The sequence below is a fragment of the Osmerus eperlanus genome, chromosome 18 (genome assembly GCF_963692335.1).
Source record: "Osmerus eperlanus chromosome 18, fOsmEpe2.1, whole genome shotgun sequence".
In the NCBI taxonomy this organism is placed as follows: Eukaryota; Metazoa; Chordata; class Actinopteri; order Osmeriformes; family Osmeridae; genus Osmerus; species Osmerus eperlanus.
The window spans coordinates 11,456,597-11,474,319 of NC_085035.1; the positions used below are offsets into that span (position 1 = coordinate 11,456,597).

The 17,723-nt window shown below is 41.2% G+C and overlaps 1 protein-coding gene across 1 annotated transcript in view; it reads right to left on the reverse strand.

Moving 5' to 3' along the window:
- Window positions 1-8,998, reverse strand: part of brinp1 (bone morphogenetic protein/retinoic acid inducible neural-specific 1) — a 250,264-nt gene extending 241,266 nt beyond the window's left edge. Inside the window, exon 1 of the mRNA XM_062484686.1 lies at window positions 8,578-8,998. The gene's annotated coding sequence lies outside the window, so the exon portion shown is untranslated. The remainder of the gene's footprint in view (window positions 1-8,577) is intronic.
- Between the last annotated feature and the right edge of the window lie 8,725 nt (window positions 8,999-17,723).

A 17,723-nucleotide genomic window follows, 5' to 3' on the forward strand; every position in this document is an offset into this window, starting at 1 on the left:
GGTATGTAACATTGGTTTGGCTGAAAATGGCCTGGGTGCTGTTCTATGCGCCCTGATGCAACCCTGTGAAATAGCCCCGGAATGAAACCAGAGATTTTCTCCCTTTTATGGCATGCTCATGAATATTTAGATGAGCTGTGCGCTGATTGGTTAGTTTACAACGAGCAAAGCTGCGGAGCAAAGAAGCAATATAGCCAAACATGCATCGTGACAGGTTATTTATTTCAATGAAACACAGTCAGGAAAATGAAATAACGCCAATAAACGAAATCGTCACACATTCTACCTATGCTAGATACAGGAGACGTTAGCATTGCTAATAACTGTTAGCGACAAAATCATACTTACAGCTTGCGGTTGTGATGAGCATACGGTCGGAACAGCACCTCTTTTCAGAAATAGCTTCTTAGCAAATCCTGCTTTAAATTATCCAAGGTTTTCAAAACTGTCTTTGGTGAAATGGTTCGAGCAGCCATGCCCGTCGAGTGTTTGATTCCTTGGAAATAGTATGAAAAGTGTCAGCATTGCCTGTACAGGAAAAACGCATATATTTTCATGCGGTTTGGCCTTTCATTTACACAAAAACTGAGGTTTTATCACGGAAAACGATCATTTCTAAAAACTCCGGCCAAAGTGGAGATTTCTGAAAACTCCGTTTTTGCGTGTGCACTAGGTTAAACTGAGTTTTAGGTTCTCAAACGCAACAGTATGCGACAAAAAATGCATCACGTCATGTGAGCGTCCTATGTTTACAGTTAGTTTGCTTACTGATCATGGATGCTGTTACGGTAGTGCTCATTTATGCGTCAATGCAAACCCTTTTGGCCTGTTTGTATTTACAAACACAACTGATTTGTGTTTGAGGTCTCGGACGGGTACTGTTCCAAGAACAATGCCAACATGTCCAAGTATTTAGTTTGGCATGATTCCCAATATACATTATCAAGGGCTTTATTTTGCCATATAATCCAAGGCCTCGACTCGAAGCAGCAGCTCCACTTCGTACTGGGTCCAAACAAATGAACCTTGCGGCATATTTACTATTGAAAGGAAAAGGAAGTCGATCGTGTTATTCGTAGTTGTTGTTGATTTTGAGAATTCTGATTGGTTTGCATGGCTTTATCCTTCTCGTTACACTGCCATCTACAGGTTTGGCATAGTTATGATGGCGCTCGGGGGCGTATTTATGCAGGTTCATGTAAACAGAAACATTTTTGAAAACGATCTTGTGTGTACAACGTTTTTTTTTTAAACGGAGGGGCAGAAATATTTGTTTCTGTAAATACCCGGCTATGTGTAAATGTGGTCTGAGTTGAATGTAAGTCATGTGAACATTTTAAATTTACTTGATGTGTTTCAAAACTGTGTACATTTGTCAAAACAAATCTTTATTTATACAGAGAGATAACCATTGCCCTTAATCTTCACTACTGACCCGCATCCAAGGATGATCTGTCCAACACTCTTATTCCTACTCTTGAGAAAAAAAAAATCAAGTAAGGCTACTATTACATGTGGACCAGTGTGGCAAAGGACTCTATTTAACAGTTTCTGTGCACTCCACCAGTGATGGCCACATTAAGCAGAATGTGCTAAACACCAAAGATGTGTTTGAGTGAAAGAAAGGTCTCATGGTGGGATGAAGATAAATTGCATTCTGAAGGAATTCCAGATAAACACTAAAGTTGTAGCTGCCACAGTAGACAATGCCAGCAATATGGATGTTGCACTGAAGAATTTGAAGCTTTTAAAGGTGGGTTGCTTTGCCCATACCCTAAACTTGTCAGCACAGGTTGCAGGAGAAGCAGCAACTTCTCAGTAAGTAGAGTAGTTATGTAGGTATGTAAAACATCTTCAGCAGAAAATGTGCATCTGTATTTCAGATTTTCCAGAACACAACATGATTCTGGATCTTCTTTTTTTTCAGCCCAAGTTAGGGACCGCCTTCTTCATATTACTTGCATTGTCTGCAGAATCACACACCAAAGGGATCTTCCTGTCATCTAGAATCCCTTTAATGGAGGCAGGAATTGAATTGCTGGTGTATGACCCCCTACACTTTTTTGCTGTAAGTACCGCATTCTGTAGTGCGCATTCCGAGGTCACCCAGTGTACAGTGAGACTTATGAGAGACATTGGGCTCACATCCGAGGTTCAAATATCAGTTGTGAAGCTCATGTAGTTTTAACTGTGCCACTAACTGTGGTGACACATATAGTTCGGGTATAGAAGTTTCTGATATGTATTTTCTGGATGGCAGACTATACCTTGGCTCCAAGTGTTCCAACAGGCTTCGAAATCCGACATTTTCCAAGACAGATAGTGGTTGGTCATCGAGAATTATGAAATTGAGCAACTTTTCTGTCATCGCTTTAGCCTTCGTTATTTCTGATGAAAGTTTATCGCATATTTCTAATGCCTCAGTGACTGTCTGCTGCTGCTTGAGTTGCTTTTTTGGCAGTTGGCTAGCATGTGGAAGAGCCTGGTGCTCTTTCACATGAAACTTTTGCAGGTGCTTGATCAAATTTGTGGTGTTGTACGATGCCAATGTAGTTCCACCCCTTGACACGCTGGCTTTACACAAATTGCAATTTGCCGTCTTGCTTGCCTGTGTTTTGAGACTAAAATATCTCCAAACTAAGGACATGTTAAAGATGCTGTAAAGTGGAATTGAAAATTAGTTTTAAGTTCATCACACCACAGAAGAATGTGTTGTTAACTACCCATCCAAATTCGAATGAAAAAAAACACTAACAAGTATGTTAAATTAGGCTTTGAAATCAGCAGTCTTCTCTGCTTGAGACTGGGGGGCGTGTCACCTGAAGGAGCTGAAGCTCCGCCCTATCGAATTTATTGAATTTAGCAACAACAGCAACACTAGCTAAATCAATTGCAGATAACAGAAAAGACCTACCTGCAGTCTCTGAGTTTTTTTTTAATGTGTTAATTACTTTGTCTTTGCATCGTACCATCTGAGTAACAGAATGCAACTGTCTGTGATCTGACGTAGATAGGTCGCTGTGTGGTATATAGGTTGGGTTTTTGCTTTACGGTATTTTTAAGTTAGTTGCCTTAGTTGTCCCCTATTACTGTTTCTGAAGTCTCTTTCCCGAAATTCAGCCATGGTGCAGAATTACAGCCACTACGAGCAGTCCCACGATGAGTTTTCCTTAGGACATGCCATTTCTGTGTCTGTAGCTTTAAATGAAATGAGGAGGAGAGAAGCGGGGCCAACTGCCATGCTTCCGTCGTTTGCAAGCAGGGACGGACTGGGAGTAAAAATAGGCCCTGGACTTTTATCCAGACTGGCCCACCAGAACCGGCACCCGTATACACCACCACAGCTGCCCTGCCAATGCATCCACATTCTGTGTTTGATGTAATGCAAGTTAGGGAGTTTCACAGTTTCACAACATTTTTGGGGTTTTATTTGAGCGCCAAATAGTTTGAGCTTTAAGTAAAATAAACATAGCCGTTTTTCATTTGGTAAGACCTTGTCTAGTGAAGATGATGTCTTTTTGTCTCTTATTTTTCAGCCCCTTACGTTTCTGGTTTTCGATCGTTCGATAGTCTCTACTAGCTAGCTTTCGATCTCAGTGTCACTGTCGTGTGTAAGCGAGACAAAAGGGGGCGGGGTAAGGGCTGCACATTCATTTGGAATACACCAACCGGCCTTGGGGAAAGGGGGGCCGGCCAACCGTGTCGCTCAATCTTCTGCCGACATTTTATTAGTAGTTAAAAAAAGCCTGAAACACTGCATTTACGACCGTAGAGCACAACCTTTGTTCTCTCACATATATATTTATTATTGTTTATTTTCGCCCCCCTAAGGATCAGTCAATATTTGTACTACATAGACAACGCCTGTGTCAAAATGTTTGTCTTGGTCTCGATTGCGTAGCTTGTATTTTCATTTACGTTCCGTTGCACAGTTTAGGAGGTAACGACGTTTTTGTGGCAAAAAAGTGCCTTTAGTCGACGAAGGGTACTCAGTGCTATCTACGTCACCACGTCAGCACACGTTAGCAACGACGCATGGATTGATGTGCTGTTGCACAGCGAGTATCAAAGAACTTATATTGACTCTTTGCTACTACTAGAAGCTTCATACATGTACATTTAAGCAAATCAAGATTTGCATGTACAGTAAGTAATGTCACATTAAAGAATGTATGTAAAGTTTAAACTCAAGCTTGTGTGGTGCGTCGCTGGCTTCAGTGCCACAGCCTAAACTTTATGTCAAAACAAACATTCTCATTTCCGGCAATTTCAAACAATCCCCTCACTCAGTGAAGTTTGGTAGCCACCGCAACTAGCTTGCTCGTAGCAAACTTATTTTGAATTAGCCATTTCTCCCTAAATAGATGTAACGGACCCCTGTGCAACCGACGCAAGCAAGCACACCCTACAATTTCCCCAGAAATTGTACCTTCTCTAGTTTTTTTTATTACTGTAACATTAGGACTCCAGGTCCCAGTGTGGATCTCATGAGCAGTAGCGCATTATGTGTGCAGACGAGATTTGCATTTGATAAATCAATTTGGCGGCCCATCAACAACAACTAGAAGGACAGATAATAGACATTTGTTATAACAGAAGCAAACTCAGCCCCTATTTCTCCATTCAGCTATCTTTATAGCGCAGTTCCCAGCCTAGCTGTAATGTTTCGTATGTAGGCTGTGTTTGTCTGTACAAAGTGCAATATCCCATCCCCCTCCTAATATCCCCCCACCAAGTAGTGAATCGACAGATTTGGTCAAGTACTAGGGATGGGGGTAAAAATCGATACAGTGATGTATCGCAATACTATTTTTGGCAATTCAAACATCGATTCTCAAATCCCAAAACTTTTTGAAGTTATTTTAAGCCATGAAAAGTAAAAAAGGTTACTTTTATTTGAATAAAAAAAAACTATTCTGTTATTGCGATAATCCTACAGATGGCGCACTGCTGTTTTTGAGAGAACAAACGTAGCAACATTAGTTACTATTCTTCTGTTGCGTTAGCATGGCAGATGCAAACGATATTCGAGTTGCGCCACAACATTTCAAATCTAAAGTATGGACTCACTTTGGTTTCAACAATATTGCAGGGAAAAAAGAACTTGACATCTCACGTGTGTGCAAGTTATGTATAACAAAAATCAGGTACTCGGGCAATACCACCAATTTGAGGACTCATCTCACACGACACCATCCGAAGCTAGATGATGACCTGCAGAAGTGAAAGGCACCCAACGAACGATTGAGGACAATCTTAATGTAATTAAACTTCCACACAATTCGGACCGCGCCAAAAGAATTACAAAAGCCGTTTCATACTTTATATGCGAAGACCTGTGCCTTTACAGTGTCGTTGAAAACGAGGGCTTTCGCTACATGCTACACACTTTGGAGCCCACATATGTCATCCCTTCCCATCGATTTTTCACTGAAACTTTTATGCCAAAACTGTACAATGATGTAAAGTGGCTGGGAGTCAGGTGGCTGAGCGGTTAGGGAAGCGGGCTAGTAATCAGAAGGTTGCCAGTTCGATTCCCGGCCGTGCAAAATGACGTTGTGTCCTTGGGCAAGGCACTTCACCCTACTTGCCTCGGGGGAATGTCCCTGTACTTACTGTAAGTCGCTTTGGATAAGAGCGTCTGCTAAATGACTAAATGTAAATGTAAAGTTGGAAATCCAAGAATCACTTTGTACAGCTGAGAGGGTTGCACTTACGTGCGATGCCTGGACTTCTAGAGCCACGCAGTCCGATATAACAATAACATCCCACCACATTACAGAGGAATGGCACCTGGCGTCACACATTCTACAAACAACAGATGTACTGAAGAAAGCTGCAAGGGAATGGGAAATTAATAGTTAAGACCCAGCTATCGTTACCAACAACGCGTCTAACATGATTGTTGCTGCACAGTTGGCCAACTTTAAACATGTTAGGTGTTACGCACACACACTTAACTTGGCCTCTCAACGTGCGCTGAAACTGCCCACTGTGGCGAGGCTATTAGGAAAAGTGAGGCACATACTCGGATTCTTCCATCGACGTACGATTGGAAGCTACACCCTGGAACAAAAACAAAAGCTGCTGGAGCTGCCCGCTCACAAACTGATATCGGACATCCCTACAAGATGGAAAAGTGCTTACGATATTGTTGAAAGATTTCTAGAACAACAGCCAGCTGTCACTGCCGCTCTACTGTCTCCAGAAGTCTGAAAAAATGAGAAGGATATCTGCACTTTGACCGAGTTTGACATCTCAAATGCAGAGGAGTTTATTCAGGCCCTAAAGCCAATGAAAGTGGCTATGTGCATTATGTCGGAGGAGAGCGATCCTATACTGTCAGTTATTGCGCCCTTACAAGCAAAGTTGTTGCACGACACAAACGAGACTCTTGGAGATAAACCAATTGCTAAATACATAAAAATAGCACTCAAGGAAGACATTCAGAAGAGATATGCCAGTGTTGTGGAGAAAAACACGCTTTACATGGCCACAGCACTGGATCCAAGATTTAAAGCCCTGCCCTTCCTATCTGAGGAGGAGAAACAATAAGCACACAGCAGAATGGTTGCTGAAGCTGCAGGGACAGATGACCGAGTCCAGGATATTGAAGTAAATTACTCAAATTTGTAGTTGATATTCTTGTCACCAAGTATTGCCTTCCTCCCAGTGCAAAGAAGTAAAGCATGACAGGCAGTTCTTGTGTCTCTGTGTGTGTATGTTTGTGTTAGAGCCTATAAATGCACATTGTTCTTTTTTTTCCTTTATGAATGATGGCAACACACAAGGCTGCAATCAATTCATCATTGAGGTGCACTGCACAAATCTATAGAAACATTATGCTGCTGCATGTTCCCATAGTATTTGAAGGCTTTGTCAACATAGGGTCAGAGAGACTGGGACAGAGATGCAGCCTCAAGCTACTGCTGGCATTTCCTTCTTGGCATATGTGATGGGGAATGCTTTCCCTTTGAAAATTATTACAGAATGTTGCAAGCATGTTGCCATTTGAAAGGCCAACAGATTGAATTAGGCATTTTAGATCAGGAATCATAGAAGGTTTTTCCTCTGTGGATAAGCAGAACATTGTCATACAATGTATTGGCATACTGTCAATGTGTGTTAAAAGCACGTTGACACATTTTGGGAATATTTCCATGATGAACGCGCATAACTCACAAAGTGGGCTCTATTGACAGTATCAGCATACTCAAATAATTGTGCATTGAAACATATGCATATAGAATAATTGATAGCCCATTTGTTTTCAAACGTTTCTTGGACCATACACATTTTAGGGACAAACTTTAAACACCATTTTCAACAAGCAACAAGTAAAAGTTCAAACTAATTTAATTAAAATTCTAGTAATTGCATTTATAATTTCGTGGAGTATCTATCAGCATACGCCTAGTCCTGCCACTCGTGGAAAACGTGACACCTGGCAGAAAAGAGTGAGAGCTCCCCCAGCAGTTGCTAGACAGAAACGCAATTCGACCATTTCAAAGAGATAACAGAGGGGGAACTACCTACTAAAGATACAAAATAGATGTTCTTCTGTCTGTCACAAATTTCGAATGAAAGTTTAAGAAAACGGATCCAAATTGAACGTCTTTACCCATTATTGGGCCTGCAGTCCAATGACGACAAATGTATTACGTGCACATTCGATGGAAAACATGTACACCCACACACATACAGACACACAAACACCTCATTATATGAATATTATTGTGCTTTTTTTCTTCAAAAGTAAATCGGTTGATTCACAATACAAGCTACAACGGACACATAATAAACCAGATACGGTGAGAAAATGGAATGCGCAGTAATCAGTTGCTAATAAACACCAAAGCACGTAGGCTAACGAGTGTTAAAAATAATTTGTATAGAGGACGGTTTTAAAATGTAACGGATCCGTGTGAAAAGACGCGGAGTGGAAACTAATTAACGACCAGTCGCTTGTTTTGGGGTAAAATGCAGCTTATACTAGGCCTAAGCCTTGGACATTATTGTATACCGTTACGCCCTCGAACTTGAATGTGCCATGGTTTGACTCAGAAGGCCATTCATTGAAGCGAGGATCTGTGTGAAAGAAAACTGTGCGTGAACAGAAAACGAATTCGCACTGTTCTCTCTCTATTCCAATCCTTCATCCCCTCACCTACCCCTCCCGTTCCATTCCAGAGCATCTCTCTTCTTTTACCATAACGGCGCTTCTGACAGAATTAAAAGGAAATGCACACAGCAGAACACCTTGAAAGGCATTTCATATCCAGCCTATAAGTAGGCGATTTGTGTTTCGATACACTGAATTTAGATTTAAAGCAGAATAGTAACACCACACAAGATCACGTCGATTCACAAGATACAGGTCCACTATGCAATGTATGAGAAAGCAAAACCGTAAACGAGCTTTAAAAGGCTATATTTTGATAAAATGACATTTTACTTTGCTGAGCATGCAGCATTCCCGCACTAAGCATGCTTCCATAGCCTTCATCTTTCAACTAACGTCTATGATTACAGTAACATGGATGAAGATCATGCAGATGGATAAAATGACTGGCTTACCGAAATCTGATTCTCCCCTATGCTCGGGTTGCTGTCCAAGGTGTTTTAGTTTAGCTGAAAACTTCTGCTGGAGCATGTATCCAGTGATCCTGCTTTTGGTCAAACGTAGATATTGAATTGCAGATGAGTTGGGAGTCCTTGTCATGCTCGAGAGAAATCCTTCGGTTCGGCGAGGTCGTAAGCATCGGTACACAGAGAAGAGAGTAATGATGTCGAGAGGATTGAAAGATAGCGAGCTCCGTTAATCGGAAGAGATATTCCGATATTTCGGGGGCAGCAGAGCAAGCACCTATGCGTGTTTTTTTCTCAGCTAGACAAAAGGGTGGAGGTCTAGGAAGGTAAGCAGAGAATCACACACTGATGCTAGTGCAGTGCAAAAGGGAGCGAAACTAGAGGGAGGTACTGAGTATACTGTTTTGTATTGTAGAGGACGGTTATTCTAGACAGTGATGGGCGGGACTGGACCACATGAGTCTCGAGGCAGAGAGAGGAGGGGGTAACCGACTCTATGAACGAGACCGTGACTGACTTTTTATGTGGATAAACATCTATTGTATGATACAAGAACACGGCGTGATTGTCAGCATTCAAGCAACCCTAAATTAGACAATTTACAGACGGAGAGACTATAGGCTCCTGGCTAAATTGAATGCAGCTGAGCTAAGACATCAACCGGGCTAGATCAAAAGAAAGCGTTCCATAAAATGCGTCGAGGCCATAATGTAGGTGCAGTCTCTCTCTCTCTAACAGACACACTCACACACGTGATGACCTTGTGCTGATGCGTCATGGTTGTACTGTCCATGGCGCTGCAAAGGCTTTAAAGCAGAGGCATGGTCTGAAGATCCGTTGTTGGAGCAGACAGCTGCATGGTACGACATAGCTTCACTACACATATTAAGACTTGTTAATCGCAAGCCTCTTTGTAACAGTAATTTGTTTCAAAATATGTGTCATGAAAATATTGTCTTTGGGTTTGATATTAAGAATTTATCCAGCGTTAAAATTAACCAGAGCTTCCTTTGATCAGCGTTACATTTACCTAAAACAAAGCATTCAGCCCACCCTTCACATACACTATGTCTCTAAGGGGTGTTATCAGTTTCAGTGTCAGGGGCGTGTCTATAACATTTTTAACAGGGTGGCCAGGCAGGGGCACAACCCCAGAGCAGAGCAAAAGTTAATAATACCGTTTATATACCTCCCGAATGTTCGCAGAGGTAAATAAACGGTTTTATGGACCTAGCAACAAGCGGTTGCCTTGGAGATGTAGCCATTGACCTTAACAACGTAACATCTGCTCGGCAACAAAGTAGCCTAAGTTGCCTAAAAAAAAACTAAAACAACCAAATATGGTTTCTGCACAGGTCCGCAAACTCCCCGCAATCGCTTTGCGTTTAAAAAAAGTATCTAAAGCAGACAGAAGATAAATTGATGTTGCCTTGGAGGTGTAGTGACGTCACCAGTGCAAGTGCAGCTGATTGCTCTGACAATATGGCATCTGCTCCAGATTCGACCTGTTTGATTTGTGATCTTCCCACGTATTGTTGTAGTATATAAGAAACCAAATGTTTACTCCTCGACAGGTCAGCAAACGCTTTGTCGCCTCGATTTGTTAAAACGATTTGTTTGTAAACCAGCAGTTTATTCTCATGTATTTATAATTTCATTAAGATTCTGGTTTCTGGAACTGGATGGAGGTCCAAGTGGAGTGGGAGAAGTGGAGAATGGAGCATACTGATCTCTCCCAGTTAAAGTGTCTGTGACAAGTGAGCTTATGTTATTGTCAACTCTGGACATGTGACAATGTGATTAAAATTACATATTTTGGCAGTCTTTCAAACCCTAGACTATTCCATGTAAAACCGGCAGAACTGGACAATTGCTTTTAGACTGACTGATATCATACGTTTAAAACATACTTATTAACTCTTACTGATGTTCAGAGGACATACCTTGATGAGCAGACATTGCAGCAGGCACTGTTGCAGGCTCATTGCTATCTGTGTAAGAGTCATTTCTTTGTTTGTTCATAAGGAAGTAACTCTGGATATTTTTGGAACGTTTCATTTTGCCTGGCTATTCTCTCCCTATATCCCTGACTGAGCCTCAGAGTCAGAACCTGAAGAAGAAAGTTCACATTGTTTGATAATAATATTATGTTCACCTCACGTCAGCCCTATATAGAATTCAGAGTATTTTTTCTTTTGTATTGTATACTGAAGGGTATTTATGGATTTGCATTCAATTTAATTGACGTAGCCTATATGTCTAAACAATATGCAGTCAGTATAGATCTCAGCTAAAGACTGAAGTCAGCCAGGATCATGATTTCCACTTAACCGTTGTGCTGCCTTCGGGTCACATGACCCAAAGGTTCATAACGAACCATCGTTGTGTTTACCCAATTTTACCCAATACAAGAACAAATAAAAATAATTTTCTTTTAACCATCGCAATGTGGGGGGTCTGAGACATCCCAACGGTTAAAAGAAAATGATTCACTTTGTTTTTGTATGCGGTAAAGTCTTATATACGACGGTGGGTCACAATGACTGATCGGTCAGAATGACCCGAAGATAACACAAGGGCTAATATCGTAAGCTTAGCAGATGAATAATACAATGCATTGCGTTACTTATGTTAACTACTCTACGAACCAATTATCATGTGAAACACTTAGACAAATGGCATGGGTATTTAACATCTTATAAATAAAAGGTCTCACATATCGTGAATGCTTGCTAGCTAGCATTCTATTTAGCAAAGCAAGCTACAGTCTGTAGAGACTTTACATCAGGCTATTTTTGGAATTGTATTTCAGACACCGAAAGTAAATGGGCTGCATGGTGTTGAATAACGTTATACTAATTTCTAGCTCATTGTTATATCCTTACGAATATCTCCCAGCACACAATATGGAAAAATACCTTTAATGTACACAATAGATTCAACATTAGTGTTACGCCTCCCAATGGCTCGGAGTGGAAGTACGTAACATAGGGCTACAGGTAAAGCCAGTGAGGGTGCAGTCACACAAACCAAGTACTCAATATAAGGACATAATGCATTTATTTACCAACAGCAACACCGGGATCAAAGAGGACTATCAGTGGCAACAAAGAAAAGAACATAAACAAACACGCCCGCCCCTCAGACCGGTTCTAATCACCTAAAAAGACAGTGGGTGGTGCTCACTGCTAACCTGGGGTAGTAACAAAAGGTACAACTACGTGGAGAGGCAGTTAGAACCGAAACTGTACTGTACTGTAGCTAGTGGTACATGCCAGTGGAGCGAGTAGCACGTGACAGTGGCTAGTGGTACGTGCCAGTGCCTCTACTGGCACCTAGTGGTACGTGCCAGTGGAGCTAGTGGTACGTGACAGTAGCTAGTGGTACGTGACAGCGCCTCCACTGGTACATGACAGTTTACATTTACATTTACATTTAGTCATTTAGCAGACAGTCTTATCCAGAGCGACTTACAGTAAGTACAGGGACATTCCCCCGAGGCAAGTAGGATGAAGTGCCTTGCCCAAGGACACAACGTCAGTTGGCACGGCCGGGAATCGAACTGGCAACCTTCGAATTACTAGCCCAATTCCCTCACCGCTCAGCCACCTGACTGTTAATAGTGGTACGCAAGTGTCTCGTGGCAGTTGCATTGGATGTCTTGCAGCTTTTGTTTACTGTCATGTAGCCTAACTGCCCCACGGCCATTTTAGAATATAATTTTTTAAGTATGTGTGGCGGCCTGCGGAAACCCGTGGATGTCGCGGCCGCTCATTTTTGGCTATAAGCCATAAAAGATCGAAAATCGTTTTCTGTCAAAATTGAGATTTTTTAAGTTTTGTATAGTTAACACCCTAAACTTCATTGTAATGTACAAAAAGTATATGATTACTTATGAAACACTATTAATTTCAACGGTTTTTGGACATGTCTAGCTAGCAAGATTTTCAAGGCCATGTCATATCAAATGCTTAGTTTGCCTGCTCTTTTGAGTGCTGCAGCAGCCCATAACAACTGATCAATGAAATACCTTGCTGAGAAGTTATTAATGTAGCCTATACTTAAACTGACATTTACATTCACAACATCATTACGAACAAAAGGATTTTCTCCCATATCACTTTTTGACACAGGTCGACTTTAAAATGATGTAACTTCAGTTGTGATAAAGATATCTGAGTGATTTAACCCTTGTGTTATCTTCGGGTCATTCTGACCCATCAGTCATTGTGACCCACCGTCGTATTGCGACAAATTTACCTCCTACAAAAACAAAGTGAAGCATTTTCTTTTAACTGTCGGGCTGTCTCAGACCCCCCACATTGCAATGGTTAAAAGAAAATAATTGTTATTTGTTTTTGTATTGGGTAAAATTGGGTAAACACAACGGTGGTTCGTTATGAACCTTTGGGTCATGTGACCCGAAGGCAGCACAAGGGTTAAACAGATTTGTATCCAGGAGAGTTTGTAGTTTCCAATATGTATAATACCCAGAAAGTACATTTGCAATCATAGGGTGTCATTTATTGACAAGGTGCTTCATGTGAAAATAATGAACTGTTTTTCGTCCGGGCCCGCCCGCGGGACCGAAACACTGCCCCCTACTCCCCCAGTTACTACGCACTAAATGTTAATAAATATATTTTTTTGACTAATACACATGTTATACATCATTGGAAAGCTACGATTCTTGTGCTTGTAGATATGTAAACCATTTCAAGATCGAGTCACAACAGCAAGTTTAGTTAACGTCTTTGTCCAGTCACCACTTTGGTGTTGTTTACAAAGCCAAACTCTCTACTTACCCTCAAAGGTTCCGTGTCGTCCAGGGGGGTATTCGTCATAGCTCGCTAAGCGGTTTAGCGAGCTAATTTTCAAGGCTAAGATAAAAAACGCCCCTCTTTGGTTCGTGGAAGCAACTTTCGATAAATCACCATAGTAACATATCAATTAGCACTAACCTGCTCCAGAGCAGGCTAACGTAAGTGTAGCTGGATAAGCTTGCCACACCCCCGGAAAATAACATGGCAGCTCCCTTTTTGAGAGACCCAGTTGACCAAGGAGCTATATTTTAGTTCGATTAGCTTTCCATACCAATAGAGTTCTTCGCGATTGCCAAGATCCTTTATTTCATACGGATGAGTTCTTGTTTGAGCGATATCAATTCAGCGGACAAGGACTCATTTCTTTGCAAGACCTTCTCGGGCCGTACATTGCAAATATCACACGCCGGAGCAAGCTTTATGCTTTATTATGAGCTTATGCTGCTGTATGTGAATATGTAACGCTATGTTTTAGGAAATGTCTTGTCTTATCTGTTGTGCCTGTGCTTTTTATATGTTTCACTGTGGGAGAGTGGGAAACGTCATATCGATTCCTTTTTATGTCTTGACATGTGAAGAAATTGACAATAAACTTTAACTGTGCTTCAGACTCTGCATAGCCTTGAGGTTTTTTGCGTCAGGTATAGGCTACATTTTTTATACAGTATAGGCGATGCAGAAAACATTGGCAAAGCCGCAGCATGCGTTGCTGTAAGAAAAGTGTACTTGGCGCTTAACCAGCTGATGAATCAATTCATCATATTCCCTGGCCATGTCCCAGTCAATGACATCAAAGAGGGATTTACACATATGCCTACATGCATATACACATATATAGTACATGATATAAGCGCAGTAGCCTACATATCCTCATAAGTGTCTATGAATTCGTATCAATTAGATACTCTTTGGCCTTGTTTTTATCTAGCCTACTTATTCTGAAAGAGTTGAGATCATTATTTTCGCTAGCAAGATCTCATTCGATTATTAATTTTCATTAAGCCTACTGCCAGCAGGCACATTTAAAGAAATGTGATCTGATTGATTGGGGTAATGAGGCACTTAAGATGAGCTTATACATTTCCCCAAAACTTTCGCATTTAGCTTATCGGCAATTGTTTGCCAAGCTGCTTGTCTTGCTCTGGCAGTGGTGGCGGTGTTTGACTTAGCCATGATAATATGCTTATTGTCTTCGTAGAGACTCATTATAATAGTTTGCTCGGATGGCGAGAATAGCCTATCACCGCTCTCTCTTTTGTCTTTTCCGCCATCATACCGTTAGAAAATCACGGTTTTGGTGATCGACCTTTCCTGCCTTTTGAAGTAGGACGTGCACGTGCAATTTCCCTGATAAGTTTAGCCTGATTGAAATTAACCACATGATTTGGATGCGGATCAGCCGTTGACGAACCGATATTTGCTGTTCTCACTCATCTCACTAATGTTAACAGGCTAAAGGGACAATTGATTAATTTAGCTTCAACCCTTACGACGAACGGGGCCCCGGTCTTTATGTTTTCATGTACAGTTAGGTCCATAAATATTTGGACATTGACACAATTTTCATCATTTTGGCTCTGTATACCACCACAATGGATTTGAAATGAAACAATCAGGATGTGCTTTAAGTGCAGACTTTCAGCTTTAATTTCAGGGTATTTACATCCAAATCAGGTGAACGGTGTAGGAATTACAATACATTTTATATGTGGCCCCCCCCTTTTTAAGGGACCAAAAGTAATTGGACAATTGGCTGCTCAGCTGTTCCATGGCCAGGTGTATGTTATTCCCTCATGGGAGTTCGTTATTTCATTGACAAGGAGCAGATAAAAGGTCTAGAGTTCATTTCAAGTATGGTATTTGTGTTTGGAATCTGTTGCTGTCAACTCTCAATATGAAGTCCAAAGAGCTGTCACCATCAGTGAAGCAAGCCATCGTTAGGCTGAAAAATCAAAACAAACCTATCAGAGAGATAGCAAAAACATTAGGTGTGGCTCAATCAACTGTTTGGTACATTCTTAAAAAGAAAGAACGCACTGGTGAGCTCAGCAACACCAAAAGACCCGGAAGACCACGGAAAACAACTGTGGTGGATGACAGAAGAATTCTTTCCCTGGTGAAGAAAAACCCCTTCACAACAGTTGGCCAGATCAAGAACACTCTCCAGGAGGTAGGCGTATCTGTGTCAAAGTCAAAAATTAAGAGAAGACTTCACCAGAGTAAATACAGAGGGTTCACCACAAGATGTAAACCATTGGTGAGTCTCAAAAACAGGAAGACCAGATTAGAGTTTGCCAAAAAACATCTAAAAGAGCCTGTACAGTTCTGAAACAACATCCTATGGACAGATGAGACCAAGATCAACTTGTACCAGACTGATGGGAAGAGAAGAGTATGGAGAAGGGAAGGAACTGCTCATGATCCAAAGCATACCACCTCATCAGTGAAGCATGGTGGAGGTAGTGTTATGGCGTGGGCATGTATGGCTGCCAATGGAACTGGTTCCCTTGTATTTATCGATGATGTGACTGCTGACAAAAGCAGTAGGATGAATTCTGAAGTGTTTCTGGCAATATTATCTGCTCAGATTCAGCCAAATGCTTCAGAACTCATAGGACGGCGCTTCACAGTGCAGATGGACAATGACCCGAAGCATACTGCGAAAGCAACCAAAGAGTTTTTTAAGGCAAAGAAGTGGAATGTTCTGCAATGGCCAAGTCAATCACCTGACCTAAATCCAATTGAGCATGCATTTCCCTTGCTAAAGACAAAACTGAAGGGAAAATGCCCCAAGAACAAGCAGGAACTGAAGACGGTTGCAGTAGAGGCCTGGCAGAGCATCACCAGGGACGAAACCCAGCGTCTGGTGATGTCTATGGGTTCCAGACTTCAGGCTGTCATTGACTGCAAAGGATTTGCAACCAAGTATTAAAAGTGACAATTAGATTTATGATTATGTTAGTTTGTCCAATTATTTTTGGTCCCTTAAAAAGGGGGGGGCCACATATAAAATGTGTTGTAATTCCTACACCGTTCACCTGATTTGGATGTAAATACCCTGAAATTAAAGCTGAAAGTCTGCACTTAAAGCACATCTTGATTGTTTCATTTCAAATCCATTGTGGTGGTATACAGAGCCAAAATGATGAAAATTGTGTCAATGTCCAAATATTTATGGACCTAACTGTATATGTCTTTACCATTTACTTCAGTTAGAGGCCTACTTGCGAATTCTCTGTTGTTTTTTGACTTTTGTTGCGCGCACCGGGACAAACGGGGATAGGTAAGATTCCCCGGGGTCTACATATTACAGCCACGTAGTCAGTAGCGGTTAGAACCGAAACTGTACTGTACTGTAGCAAGTGGTATGTGACAGTGGAGCGAGTGTTACGTGACTGTGCCTCCGCTGGTACATGACAGTAGCTACCCAGCTAACACACGACGTAACGGCAACGTTGTATGTTCGTACTTTTTGGTCGGTTTCTGACTTACCAGCTAGAGACGTTGTGGTTACGTCATTTGACGGTCATTTCATTGCCAGGAGTTTTAAACCAGATTTTACCAATCCATGACGTTGTGGTTACGTCTCCCAATGGTAACTTTGTGACCAATTATCCGTTGGTCACAAAGTCACCACCTGGCAACTATAGCTAATACAGTTACGTTGCCCATATGTAACTAGGACGTAATTTGATGACCAAACCTTTGTCACCACAACATTACACACATATAACCCAATTCCTCTGAAATATTTTGTATGGAGAATGAAGATTAATAAAATGATCAATGTTTAAAACAGTTGTATGATTTTAATAAGTAGGCCTAGCTATATACAAGCACATTGTAGCTTAAATGAATAATAGCCTGCATTATTACCTTTAAATAACTGTGAAATAGCCTACCATCTAAAACATTGGTGGCATCAAGGGTAAGACTGAGCATAACCATATTACCTATCAAGTCACAGATTAAAAACAGTGTCATCAGTTTCATTGTTTTACTCTGGCGTATTATGGTATTATTATTCTGAGAATTACATTTATTGAGTATGATTAGTCTATTTGTATTCACAGTAACTGGAAGCTCAATTATCAATATGTCGGAGTCCTTTTGTGTCAATAAATCTGGAGGAGCATTATAGTATTGAAGCAGTATTTTTGTTCATACCAAACCCAACTACACTATGTTTGGCTACAATCAGTATTCTGGCTACAATCAGTGGACTGACAAAAGTAAATGTATTAAAGGTTGTGGACACACTGCTGACAGCTGATGAGGGAAAGGCGAGGATGGCAGACGTGGAACTGTCGA